The sequence below is a fragment of the Lemur catta genome, chromosome 20 (assembly GCF_020740605.2).
Source record: "Lemur catta isolate mLemCat1 chromosome 20, mLemCat1.pri, whole genome shotgun sequence".
NCBI classification, from domain to species: Eukaryota; Metazoa; Chordata; class Mammalia; order Primates; family Lemuridae; genus Lemur; species Lemur catta.
The window spans coordinates 4,480,789-4,495,582 of NC_059147.1; the positions used below are offsets into that span (position 1 = coordinate 4,480,789).

The following is a 14,794-nucleotide window of genomic DNA, read 5'->3' on the forward strand; positions in this document are numbered from 1 at the left end:
ATTACAACACAATCAATCACTACTGTGACATTACCAAGTCTCTGTCCAAATAACAGCATCCAAACAGTTATTTTTGTCCACATTTAAACACAACTGTTTACTGCCTTAATTATGTTTCATATTCTCTCAGGATACAAAATTCTCAAACATTCCAATACAAGCTTGCTCGTTTACTCCATCTTAGCATTAAACTATGCTTCTTTAAACCTTAGGAAATACACTGTACCTAGTTCTACCCTGTAACATACAACCTACTCAACTGCACTTTCCACCTGTCAAGACCATAGCTTGATAGATAGATACATACACACACACACACACACACACACACACACACACACACACACAAACATACACTCAGAACATAAATCTTACAGCAGATCAAAGTCGGCAGTAACCTATAAAGAGTTAGTTAAGCTAAACATAAGAGCATACTGCTAGGAAAACAGAAGAAATTAAAGAAACTGGGTAAAAAGTCACTTTAGAGAATCTAATATATTTTCTGACTGATGGCTTTTACTAGTAAAAGTAATGGAATTTACGGGAAAGAAATGCCATATTAAAAAAATTAATGGAGCCTTATTAAAACTAAATTATTCCTCATTTGTACAGTGGTGAATAAGTAAAATAAAATTATATTCAGCTGAAATAGTTACGATCTGTCTGCATAAGCATTACATCTAAAACTCTAGCCAAACCATTTTACTTATTTCAACAAAGGAAGCAAGGCACAGCAGCATACAACCGCAATCCCAGAACTTTGGGAGGCTGAGGTGTGAGAATCACAGAGGATCCCTTGACACCAGGAGTTTGAGACCAGCCTGGGCAATGTAGCAAGACCCCATCTCTTAGGAAAAAAAAAAAAAGTAAAAATTAGCTGGGCATGGTGGCACACACCTGTAGTCTCAGCTACTTAGGAGACTGAGGTAGGATCACTTGAGCCCAAAAATTTGAGGCTGTAACGAGCCATGATTGTGCCAGCGCACTCTTGGACAACAGAGCAAGACACTGTCTCTTTAAAAAAACAAAACAAAACAAAAAACCCACATGAATTAACATACACTCATTTTCCATTTTCCTCAAATTAAGATTCTATTCACAAGGAGTTAACATTTCTCAATAAGAATTTAATGTTTCATCTTTTAATAATCTAAAAAACAGTATTAGCACATTCTGAATCTACTGTTAGCCATGTAATTAAATGTTCCGTTCACATTTATGGTCACATTGTCTCCAAGCTGGTACTTACAGCACTGAAATTATGGCAGGCTAGAAAGAAAAGCTGAGGTGGATCTAACACACAAATGATGCATCTGTGTAAGCACTTATGTATGTCAGTAAAAAAAATACATCATATGGTGACCACATGACAAGGCAATTAAGTAAGCTTAACTCAAAAAGAACCTGCATGGTAACAGTCAACTCCATAAGTGCTGTTTCTAGACTTGAATTTAGCAAACAGTATCCAACATTCTAGTAAGCTAGTCGTTTAAATTTCAATGGTTTTGCAGTTTTGTTTATATTTAATTTGCAAGTTTTGAACTGTCAGCAACATCTGACAGAGTTGGTAGGTCACTGGCTCCTGCTTAATAAACTTTGTTCACTGACTTTGCACTCCTTGGCTTTTCTATCTCACCAATCACCCCTTCTCAGCTTCCTCTGATTCCTGCTCTTTTCCTCAAACTCTTGAAATTGAACTTGCCTATGGATTATTGCAATATCCTCCTAACCAACCAGCTTCCCTGTTTCCATCCCTGTCTCCCACCCTCACCCACTACTATGTTACTTACTTATCTACACTGGTGACTTTGGTGATCCCAATCAGTCTCATAGTTATAAAATCCATCCAAATGTCTACCAAGTTTAAAAATAACAAAAATAACAACAACAACAACTCTCCATAATCCCAGCACTTTGGGAGGCCAAGGTGGGAGGATCACTGGAGGCCAGGAGTTCAAGGTTACGGTGAGCTATGATCCCTTGTGCCACAGCACTCTAATCTAGGCAACAGAACAAGACCCTGTCTCAAAAAAGAAAGAAAGAAAAGGAAGAAAAGGAAGGGAAGGAAGAAAGAGAAAGAAAGGAAGAAAAAGGAAAAAGGAAGGTAGAAAGGAAGGGAGGAATGGGGAGGGGAGGAAGAAAGGAAGGAAGGAAAGAAGGAAAGAAAAGAAAAGAAGAAATAAAAAGAAAGCACCAACCTCCAGATTTGTCCTAAACCCCAGATTTGCACATCCATCTGCCATGTAGACATCTCTACAGGGGGATGATGACCAAAGCTGAACTGCTTATCATCTTCCAAAGACATTCTACCCAGAGATTTTCCCTTTTCAAAACAAAAATAATAATAATTTTTTTTTGAGATAGGGTCTTGCTCTGTTACCCAGGCTAGAGTACAGTGGCATCATCATAGCTCACTGCAACCTCAACCTCAACTATCCTCTGGTCTCAGCCTCCCAAGTATGTGGGACTACAGGTGCATGCCACCATGACCGGCTAATTTTTTCTATTATTTGTAGAGATGGGGTCTCATTCTTGCTTAGGCTGGTCTCAAACTCCTGACCTCAAGTGATCCTCTTGCCTCAGCCTCCCAGAGTGCTAGGATTACAGGCATGAGCCACCGTACCCAGCCCTCCCCTTTTCAATTGATGACAACTCTATCCTTCCAGTTACTCAGGTTAAAAGCCTTAAAGTCATCCTTTTTTTTAATATATTTTTTTCTTTCTTCTTTTTTTAGACCAGGCAGGACATAAAGTCATCCTTGATTCTTCTCTTTTACACCATATATCTAAAATAACTAGAATATCTTACTGTCCCTCCATTCAAAATACATTCAGAATCCAACCATTCTTCATCACCTTTACCACTACCATCTAGTCCAAGCCACCATTATCTCTCATCTAGATTACTGTAATAGTCTCCTAACCATCCTCCCTGTTTCCATCCTTGTCTCCCACCCTTATCCCTTAATATGTTTCTAAACACAACAGCCAGATGGATGCAATTCAATTTTATATCACATAGGCCGGGCACGGTGGCTCACACCTGTAATCCTAGCACTCTGGGAGGCCAATGCAGGAGGATTACTTGAGGTCAGGAGTTCGAGACCAGCCTAAGCAAGGTTGAGACCCCGTCTCTACTAAAAATAGAAAAAATCAGCAGGGCATGGTGGCGAGAGCCCGTAATCCCAGCTACTCAGGAGGCTGAGGCAGGAGGATCACTTGAGCCCAGGAGTTTGAGGTTGCTGTGAGCTAGGCTGACGCCACGGCACTCTAGCCCAGGCAATAGAGTGAGATTCTGTCTCCAAAAAAAAATTTAATATCATATAATGTAAATCTCTGTTCTGTACCCTCCACTGGCTACCCAGATTAGAGTAAAAGCTAAAATCCTAAAAATAGCCCACACGACCCTATACAATATGCTGATGTGTTCCCATTACTGCTTGACTTTATCTCCCACTTCTTTCCCCCTCACTCAGCTGCACTGATTTCCTTGTTCCATGACAATGCTAGGTCGCTCCTGTGGTTCTCTACCTTAAAACACTTTTCTCCCTCATAGCCACACAGCTAACTCCTTAACCTTCGAATCTTTGCTGAAATGTTACTTTCTCAACAAGACCCACCCTGTTCCCTCTATTTCAAATAGCAATTAGCACCCTACCCAATGACTCTTCCACTATGTACTCTGAAATCTTTGCCCACTGCTCTTCCTCATCCCTTGCCTCCTGTCCTCCCAATCTCTACTTTTTTCCCCATAGAATGTAGTGTCTTCTAACAGGCTATACAATTCACTTACACTTTTTGTTTTGTTGTTATAGGTCCCCGCACCCTCACCTGGAAGACAGGATTTTTGTCTGGCTCAATGAAGTATCCCAAATGCTTAAAAAAAACAATGCCTGACACATAGTACAGGCTCAATATGTTAGATGAATAAATAAATTAGAAAGCAAAAGAGCTTTGGACTTTGAGCAGCAACATCCAAAGTTAGAAAGCAACAGAGCAATGCTTTTAAAATTCTCGAAGAAAATGATTATATCCAAGAATTCTATACCCAACCAAATTATCCTAAAAGTATTGAGGGCACAATAATGATGCAAGATTTCAAAACATTATCTCCCTGGATATGTTCTCAGGAAGCTCCTGGTGGGACAAGCTCTTCAAATACAAGGGAACAAACCAAGAAAGGCCAGAACAGGAATTACAATAAACAAAAAACTAAATCCAGGAGAAAGGTAAGAGCAATACTAAGGATAATGACAGCTTTACACTAGAGGAAGAAGGCAACTTAAGGCATCCAAACAACTTGATTGAACTTTTAGACAAGTGGCAAAGAAGGTGGGGTAGCATTAGCAATAAGCACATAGAAAACAAAGCCAAGAAAAGGTATTAGCTACAAGGAATACAAATTAAATGACGCAGGAAAAAAGTAATCCCAGCACATGGCTCACATTGTGAATAACCTTTATAGTCATAATAATGCAAACACAAAATTGCAATGTTACTAAATTAGAAGAGTGTAGGAATGAGCAAGGTAGGCACATGCCATGTGGCAGGAAGAAGAGTTAAGTTCGTACCAGAATTTCAATAAAAGAAGCCAAAAACTGAAATCTAAAAGTAAATGCAAAAATAATCAACTAAAAGAAGTAAAAGTAGTTGCCTCTGGAAAACAGAGGCATCTGGAGAGGAGTACGGGCAGGGAGTTTTGTTTTGTTTTGTTTTGAAACAAACCTTGTAGAACTGTTTGATTCTGAACTATATGTGGATATAAAACTCTTCAGAAAAAAGGAAAAAAGTTCAAAAATATCGTATGAGAAATGTCAGCATGCATGCTTTAGTAAGGAAATGACATATAAATTTGTTTTCAAAGATTTGATTCCAAGTATTGGCAAAGAAACTGATTCTCCTACACCTTTGGGAATGTCCACTGTGAAAGCCTCTCATACATTTTGGCAGTTTCTATCAAAACTAAAAGTATGTACACTCTGAACCAGCAGTTTTTCTTTCAAGAGTCTATCCTCTAATTCACACATGTTGGCAAAAATATATGTTTATGTATATAGATGCGTATAGCAGTCATGTTTGTAATAGCAAATAAAATGAAAAGAGCCCTATCTTAAGAGAGTTAAATTACAATCTATACAACAGAATACTGTACTACCTTTAAAAATAATAATAATAGTAATAAAATGCATGATGTTGTACACCTGTAGTCCCAGCTACTTGGGAGGCTGAGGTGGGAGGATCCCTTGCGCCCAAGAATTGGAGGCTGCAGTGAGCTATAATCATACCACTGCATTCCAGCTTGGCCAGAGTGAGACTGTGTTTAAAAAAAAAAAAAAAAAAAAAGAGGGAAACTATCAAGAAGTTTTTAATAATCAGATTACTTCATTTAGTTAAACCAATTATTAAAGTAATCTTTCCAAGGAAGAGTCTTTGCAGAGAAGCTAGTGTACACTTACATTCACTATATTTCACTGTATCAACATCATTAGCTAAGCTTGTCAATGTAACAATAAGAAGTAATTATACAAGTACAGTGTAATACTTTCCATAAAACTCAATACTGGCATTAAATTCTTCTAAATTTTTAGGAAAATATTTCTCACTGGCAAGATCTGCTTTTATAAAATAATTAGTTCAGTTCTTCAAAGGTTTTTCTCTTCCTAGTTTCTTCCGTTATGTTACTGTTCAAAAGAAAGTAAACTGCTGGTCCGATGGTAGTGGGTTATCAGAATTTATTAACATTAGTGTCACTAAAGTTAGTATACAACCCCTCATTGCTAAATTTGACTATCTTAAAAAAAAAAAAAGAAACAAAAACCACAAATAAGTTCAACATGATTGAACATAACAAAAGGTCTTTGCCTGTATTTATTCTGGTCATAACTTGTCTATATCATTAAGCTTAGAGTTGTTCCTGAAGAGTTAAGAAAAAAAATCTACATAGAAGCACTGGGAAACATGGCTACTCGGCTGGTAACTTTGTCAGGGACAAACTAAGTGATACCTCTGAATCTCACAATGTTGAGTGAAAGAAGTCAAACAGAAATGAGGACATAATGTATTGTTCCATTCACATAAAACTCAAAATCAGGCAGAATCAATCTATAGTGTTAAAAGTCAAGGCCAGGTGCGGTGGCTCACGCCTGTAATCCAGCACTCTGGGAGGCCAAGGCAGGTGGATTGCTCGAGGTCAGGAGATCGAGACCAGCCTGAGCAAGAGCGAGACCCCATCTCTACTGAAAATAGAAATTATCTGGCCAACTAAAATATATACAGAAAAAATTAGCCGGGCATGGTGGCGCATGCCTGTAGTCCCAGCTACTCGGGAGGCTGAGGCAGTAGGATTGCTTAAGCCCAGGAGTTTGAGGTTGCTGTGAGCTAGGCTGATGCCACAGCACTCACTCTAGCCAGGGCAACAAAGTGACACTCTGTCTCCAAAAAAAAAAAAAAAAGTCAAGGTGTTTTGGGGGAGGGGGCAGTAATTAGATAGGGAAAGAAAGATATGGGCCTCTTGTTCTGGTCATGTTGCGTTTCCTGATCCAATAGCTGGTTACAATAGTGTGCTCCCTTTGTATTAATAAAAACACAACATGATTTGAGCACTTTTCTGCATGTATTTATACTAAATGCACATAAAATAGTTTATCTTACATTTAGGGAAAAAATCACATTGTTCTAGGAATTCTCCTAGAATCTCCTCTAACAACAGCAATCAGGTGTTATCAGTTAACACTTGACAGCATCTTTCCTCTTTCCCTCTGCTCAGTTCCTCAACCTCCACTACACCCCTGACCTGTCACAGTATAGTATTCACTGACTAAATACTCTCAACTGATGGCTTCACCTATGCATTCTTTAGAAAAGACAGCAGAAGCCACCAATACAAGCTACCTTATCTTCCTACTGGCAAGCCTAGAAGTGACCCTGCACTGTCCTCTCACTTTCTCAGACTTCACCCTCCTTCCATTAACGCTTCTTTCTTGCATCAATCTCTCCCTCTTTCTCTTGGTCCCTCTAGCACCCAAACATGCTCTAGTGTCTCCACCTGGCTTCTGCAACACCACACTCCCCCAGATTTTCCTTCTCACCTCACCAGATCATTTCAGGTATCTCACAGACATCTCAAGCCCAACACAGCAGAACGCTGAATTTTACCCCTAATCTCTCTCATTGCCCCTTCCAGTCTTTTCCATCTTGGTAAATGGCACCATGATCCACACAGTTGCTCAAGCCAGAAACCTAATTCCTTACTTTCCTCACCTCTCATATCTAATCATCAGCAAGGCCTGTTCATTCTGTGTCCAAAACATATCTCAAATCCATTCACTTTTCACCTTCACTCCCACCACCATAATCCAGGTCCAGGTCATAATCAACTATTGCCTAATTAAAGAAACGGCCTTCTAACCAATCTCCAAAAAACTAAAGCAATCTTAAGTTAGTGTATTTTATATTACCCCTTTAATTAAAACCTTTTGATAGTTTCCTAGTACTCTTAAAATTTACATTCCTTGCTTTGACTTTGAGGGATCTGATCCTTGCCTATCTCTCCCCTGTAAGGCTAGTGGCGGGCACCCCTCCCCTCCCTAATGAAAAAGAAGTCCACAAGACCTGCCGAAAACAATGCCTGCAAGGCCCAGCTAAGTTAAAGAATAGCCACACCTGGATGGTTACCCTGATAAGGGTCTGGTTCCTGGAATCCATACATACCACCAGGCCCTCCTAGTTCTCAATACCCACCCTAAAACCATAACGGAAAATTCCTAACTCTTCACACCAAAACTCTTCGTGTGGAAAAACCCCCATCCACCAGCTCTAAAACATATATAAGCCCACACAAAACTTCTGGGCAGCACAACTTCTCTGGCCCCTCTCCCAGGATCCATGAACCTCACCCAGGCCCCTCTCTTGGGATCCGTTACCCTCGCCTGGAAGCGCTCAAATAAAGCCTCGTTGCTTGCCCCTTTCCACTCTGCTAGTCTTTCTCTGGCGCCGACCATCCAAAAACCTTACATCCCCCTCGACCATTTGCTTCAGCAACACTCTCTCCTCTCAGCTGGAGTCCAAGTTCTAGCCTGCCTCCAGGTCTTTACACCTGGCTGCTCCTTCCAGAGCAGCACTCCCTTCCACCCTTCAAAAGGCTAGCTCCTTATCCTTTAACTCCACCTCAGACAGCAGGTCTCCTTCCTACCCCCATTCTCTACTTCAGCATTTTTGATTCCTTTATAATACATATCAGTTTGCACTTCTGTTTCTTTCTTTCCTCACTAGAACATAAATCATAGTATTTAGAGAAGTAACTTATTCAACAACTAATTTTTTTAATTATTTAAGCACTTTCTAAGTATTAGGCAATGTGCTTTTGGATGCAAAAGTAGGTAGTATCCCTGCCCTCATGGATCTTAAGGTCACAAACACAACTAATGAGTGACAGAGTCAAGAGACATCCAGGTCTGACTCTTACGGGCCTGTCCTCTCAACCACTCAATTATACTGCCACTCTAGCATTAGGACATGGCGGGTGGGGTAAGAGGGAGGCAGCAATATACTTAACAGCTGTTCACGTGCTAATAGAAACTAAGGCTTAGACAGGTTAAGTAATCTACCCAAAGTAGCACAGACAAATATTTCAGAGATTAAGTACAATCATGAACAAAGGCGCAGAGATGTTTAAGTTGCACAAACATTTCAGAGATTAAATACAATCATGAACAAAAGCACGGAGATATTGAAGTACAGTGTTCAAGGAACAAAAGAATACAGTTTGACCAGGTAGGGCAAAGAAATGCTGGAGATAAGGCTGGAAAAGGAAAGTATAAAGATACTAAATATTAACTGAATACTAACTATGTGCCAGAAAGAGGGCTAAACTCTAGACAAGCAGTGGTGACCAAGACCAAGTTCTCATAGAGATTACAGTCTATTCGGGGAGACAAAGAAGTCAAGAAAAATTACAATTCAGGAAGATACATGTTACAGCGGGGGCAAGCAGAGTGCTTTGGGGAAACACAGAGATGACACCCAATTCAATGTGGGGAGTTTAGAAAGAGCTTCTCAGACACCTATCTAGGCTGAGATAATAGAGCTTAACAGGAAGAAAGGGACTTGCAAGTACACCGCCCAAAATGGCAGGGGATTAACAAGAAGGGCCAGCTCAGGAGGGGCTCTGTACTTACTAACCATGTCAAGGAACTTAGGTCTTTACACTGAAGGCTTTTTAGGTCAGGTTCACCTACTAGAAAGCTCATTTAGGCCAGGTGCAGTGGCTCATACCTATAACCCTAGCACGTTGGGAGGGCAGGGCAGAAGAACCACTTGAGGCCAAGAGTTCAAGACCAGCCTGAGCAACCATAGCAAGACTCCATTCTCTACAAAAATTTAAAAATCAGCCAGGCATGGTGTTGCCTGCCTGTAGTCCCAGCTACTGGAGAGACTGAGCCAGGCAGATTGCTTAAGCCCAGGAGTTGGAGGTTACAGTGAGCTATGATGACGCCACTGCACTCTTGCCCAGGCTCAGATTCCACCTCAAAAATTAAAATGTTGGAGAGAAAAGCAATGCCAGCTTCAAGATAGCTAGGCAGCAGAAAAAAAAAATATTTGCAACAGACATATCTGATAAACAACTGTTATCCAAAATATACAAAGAACTCTTAAAACTCAAGAAAACTACCAACCTGACTTAAAAAAATGAGCCAAAGACCTTAACAGACTCCTCACCAAGGATACACATACAAAGGGCAAGTAGCATATGAAAAAGTGCTACACATCATATGTCATCAGGGAAATACAAATTAAAAATAAGATATTATTACATGCCTATTAAGAATAGTCAAAATCCAGAACACTGACAACAGCAAATTCTGGCAAGGGTATAGAGCAACAGGTACTCTCATTCGTTGCTGGTGGGAATACAAAATGGTACAGCCACTTTGAAAGACAGCCTGGCAGACTCTTACAAAACTAAACACACTCTTACCATATGATCTAGCAATCACACTCCTTGGTATTTACCCAAAGGAGTTAAAAACTTACGTCCACACAAAAATCTGCACATGGATGTTCAAGCAGATTTACAATTGCCAAAACTTGAAAGCAACCAAGACGTCCTTCAGCAAGTGAATGGATGAACCAACTACGGTATATCTAGACAACAGAATATTATTCAGCACTAAAAAGAAATGAGATAAAGCCACGAAAAGACATGCAAGAAACTTAAATGCATATTACTAGGTTAAAGAAGCCAATCTGAAAAGGCTACATAACTGTATGGGTCCACCTACATATATGACATCTGAAAAAGCAAAACTATCAAGACAGTAAAAAGATCCATGGTTGGGGGGTGACAGGATGAATACATGGAGTACAGAGGATTTTTAGGGCAATGAACTACTTATTCATGTTTTCATATACATCATTATACTTTTGTCCAAACCCATAAAATGTCCAACACCAAGAATAAACAAAATAAACTATGGACATTGGGTGATAATGGTGTGTCTACGTTTATGTTCATCAATTGTAACAAATGTACCACTTTGGTGGGAGATGTTGATAATGTGGAAGGTTATGCATGTGTAGGGGCAAGGGCAATATGAGAAATCTCTACCTTCCATTCAATTTTGCTGTGAACCTACAGTTACTTCTAAAAAGTTAAGTCTGTTAAAAAAATCTGCTAAGAGAATATATGCGAGTTCCACTAGCATACAAATAGTAGTAGGTGAGTTAACAAATATGTACTGAGCACTAGATATTGAGGATATAGATATAACCACCCCTTCACACACACACACACACACACACACACAGGCTGGGCACAGTGGTTCACGCCTGTAATCCTAGCACCTTGGAAGGGTGAGGCAGGAGAATCACTTGAGGACAGGAGTTTGAGACCAGCCTAAGCAACACAGCAAGACCCTGTCTCTAGAAAAAATAAAAAATTAGCCAGGTGGATGGTGCATGCCTGTAGTTCCAGCTACTCAGGAGGCTGAGGCAGGAGGATCACTGAGTCCCAGGCATTTGAGGTTGTAGTAAGCCCTGGACAGAGCAAGACTCTCAAAAAAAAAAAAAAAAAAACACCCCACAATTCCTGCTCTTATGCAGCAGATGTTCTAGTAACTATAGCCATGGAAGCCAAATCATTTAAAGTGCATTACCATTAAGGATACATATTGTAAAGAGGAAAATTTCATTCCTTTTTTGTGGGGAGCAGGGGATAGGGAAGGGAGTCCTGAGGTTTTCATACAATTTTGTTGAAAGTGAAGTCTGTACCAAAAATATCCAGAATTTACAACATTTTTACAAGGTGAATACAGAAATTCCATAAAAGTCTATAATAGATCTCTTTAAGCAAAGCAACTCCAACCTTTAAAACTGTGTAAATCAACTGCTTTGAAATACAATTCAGCAATCACCTAACACTTTGTGAAGTCACTAAATCTAAAGTTACTAAATTTACTATTACCTTCATTTTGTTAAGGTTTTCAAAACACCATACCATGGAAAATAAAATCCTATTCTTCATACTGTCATCGACATAGCTAGATAATTCCTTTGTAACTCTGATTAATTCTAACCTAAATATAATATTCTTTTAATTACAAATATTAAAAATACTGCAATTTTATAAGCATTTCTCAAAGTTTAGGGGAAACAGATATAAAGATGTAAACTGAATTACATTTGTTTCAGAATTTGTATTCTGTGGAATACTTATTCTGAAAAGTTAATAGTTCCATATTTATTAATTAAACTAGGCCTGGCGCGGTGGCTAATGCCTGTAATCCTAGCCCTCTGGGAGGCCAAGGCTCGAGGTCAGGAGTTCGAGACCAGCCTGAGCAAGACCCCGTCTCTACTAAAAATAGAAATAAATTATCTGGACAACTAAGAGTATATATAGAAAAAATTAGCTGGGCATGGTGGCACATTCCTGTAGTCCCAGCTACTCGGGAAGCTGAGGCAGTAGGATCGCTTAAGCCCAGGAGTTTGAGGTTGCTGTGAGCTAGGCTGACGCCACAGCACTCACTCTAGCCCGGGCAACAAAGTGAGACTCTGTCTCAAAAAAAAAAAAAAAAAAAAAATTAAACTATATTTCAGTTTAAAATCTTAAATGTTAATAAATTATGCTGGGAAGATGCCAAAAGGAGTCACTTAAACCAATTCTATAACATAAACAACTATTTGGCAAAACAAGTGTAAGGGAAAAATTCTGGATAGAATTGCAACTAACCATTCCAAATTACAAATATCGGCATCTTTATTTAATTTCCAGAATGAAAAGTTACACAACCAATTTTTGTCTCAAATTCTACCAGTCACAAAGTTCTCCTAACTGAGCCAGTATTTCCCAGATAAAATCACCAGATCACTACTTCCGCTATCACACTACACTCTGCTCTTCAATAATTCTAAAAGAGATGATAACACCATAGATACCTAACACTCAAAGGTATTCACTGTCCTCCCCTTTCCAGTTAGTTAACTCAAGCCCTTGAAAGTGAACTGATCGCCTGAGCCCAGTTGCTCATGCCTTTAATCCCAGCAGTTTGGGAGGCTGAGGCAGAAGAATGACTTGAGGCCAGCAGTTTGAGACCAGCGTGGGGACACTGCACAAAAAATAGAAAAACTAGCCAGGGATAGTGGGGCATGCCTGTAGTCCCAGCTGCTTGGGAGGCTGACACAGGAGGATGGCTTAAGCCCAGCAGTTCCAGGTTACAGTGAGCTATGATTGGGCTACTGCATTCTAGTGTGGGTCACAGAGTGAGATTCTGTCTCTAAGAAATAAATAACAAAAAAGAAAGTGAACTGATCCATAAATCTAAACTGACTAAAAGACGACGTCATTTTAACCAATTTGGTTTTTTAAATTCCAGACCACATTAAGATCTATCCATACAAATCCCCTATTACAGAAATTTCCAAAATGCCATCACCTCAAAAAGCCTGTCAATTTATCATATAAACCCTTTTCCTTTTTAACAACAAAACGCACTAAAAGGAAAACTCCAGCACTAAAGATTTATAACGTTGAGTTCACAAATTCTGGCCTATGCACTTCCAACATATCCATCAAGTCAAAATAACACCGTAAAAGTTCAGTGATTAAACAACAGCCTTAGCAGCACGCATTTATTAAGCACTTACTACGGGCTGCCACTGCTCTAAGCTCTTCAACTATAATCATCTCATCAATTCTCTCAAAAGTGCTTGAGGTAGGTACTGTCATTACACCCATTTTGCAGATAAGGAAAATGAAGCACAGAGAGGTTGTCTTGTCCAAGGTCACAAACTAGTGGGGAAGGATTTGACCCAAAGGGGACAGTCTCACGTCAGAGCACATACTCTATCAACACTCAACTACTTAAAAGAGTTAACAATTTACCCTTGACAGCCGCTTATCAAGAGAAGGTAAATGTTCGTCTGCTAGGAACAGGCAGGCAGATCGCTGTCCTACATCCATGTCCGCAGCTTCTATGACTCTGACAAAACAGCTACACACAATCTGCTTGTCCGAACACACAAACTGGACTTTTTTGAATGTCAGAGCAAACATATTCTTCATCTCTCCAGGAACAGACAGGCGGCAAAGAAAAGCCTACGCATCGCTGTGGCCCAGATTATCCACATTCCTAAGTTATAAATCTGGGAGAGTCCAGAAAGGACCCCAAACTACCCAGCAAATGTAGCCTCTGAAGTGCAAGGTTTGTAACAGAAAGCTGGAGCTTCCCTGGCAAGCAGTTCACGCGCGCTCCTCGCTAACGACATAAACAAGGGAGGCGGCTGCATTCTTCCCACCGCACAATGAAGCCGCAGGCCGGAGCACGAGGGGGACGCGGCACCGTCGCGGGCGGCTCCCGCCGGGGTCGGCCGGGAGCGCAGGCCAAGGACGGCGCGGCCGGCGCGGCGCGGGCGGGGGCAGGGCCGGCCGCGGCCCGCACTCAGCTGACCTCCGCCATGTTGGCCGCACACCCCGGGACCCTCCACAACAAAGGCCGGCACGAGGGCGCGGGGCGCGCCGGGCGCCTCCCCCGGCCAGGCCCGCCTCCCGGGTGCGCGGCGCCGACCGCCGCTGACCCCCTCCCCCGCCCCCGGCCCGGTGCTGCGGGGCCGGCCCCGACGCCCGCCTCCCCCGCCGGCCCGGGCGCCAGGGGCAGGGGCGCGCCAGCTCGCGGCGGCGGCAAGGGAGGGCGGGGGCGGCGCTCGGCCGGCCGCGGGGCTCCGGCCGAGACAAAGGAGCCGCCGCGCCGGGGCTGCCCGCGCCGGGCCCCGGCGGCGCGACCCGGCCGGCCGCACTCCCGCCAGCCGCCATTACCGGGGCCGGCGCCCTCGCCGCCGCTCCTCCCTCCAGGCCGGGCCCCCCTTACCTGTGGGCGGTGAGCGCGCCTCGGACCCCGGTCCTGGCTCAAACGCGCCCCGTGGCCAACCGCCGCCACCGTGGACAGTGCCACGGCCTCTTCTCCACCGAGACCGACGGGACACCCTGGGCCGCCGCCGCCGCTCGAGAGCGCGCCCCGCAACGGCCGCCCCGGCTCCCCCCTGGCCGCCGCCGCCGCCGTTTCGCGCGTCCTCGAGCCCGCCGCGCGCTCCCGATAAATACCACACACTGCGGCGGCGGCCATGAGGAGGCGCGGTCCCGCGCGCCGGGAGCCCCGAGGGGGCGGGGCTTCCTGCGGGCGCGCAGGCGCAGAGGCCCCGGTGCGGCCGCCGGCGGCTCGCGCGGGCACCGCGCGGCTAGGCTCCAGCCGCGCCTACCGGCGCTCCAGTTCCGCGGTTCTCGTTGCTGAGCTCGCACGCCCCAC

At 42.8% G+C, this 14,794-nt stretch overlaps 1 protein-coding gene across 2 annotated transcripts in view; it reads right to left on the minus strand.

Annotated features, from left to right (window-relative positions):
- SIAH1 (siah E3 ubiquitin protein ligase 1) overlaps nt 1–14,591 on the minus strand; it is a 30,818-nt gene extending 16,227 nt beyond the window's left edge. The window contains exon 1 of one of the 2 annotated variants that reach the window (XM_045533780.1): nt 14,360–14,591. The gene's annotated coding sequence lies outside the window, so the exon portion shown is untranslated. Of the gene's footprint in view, nt 1–13,377; nt 13,735–14,359 lie in introns of those variants that run through there. The other variant, XM_045533782.1, reaches the window with a different exon arrangement.
- Nucleotides 14,592–14,794: the final 203 nt, after the last annotated feature.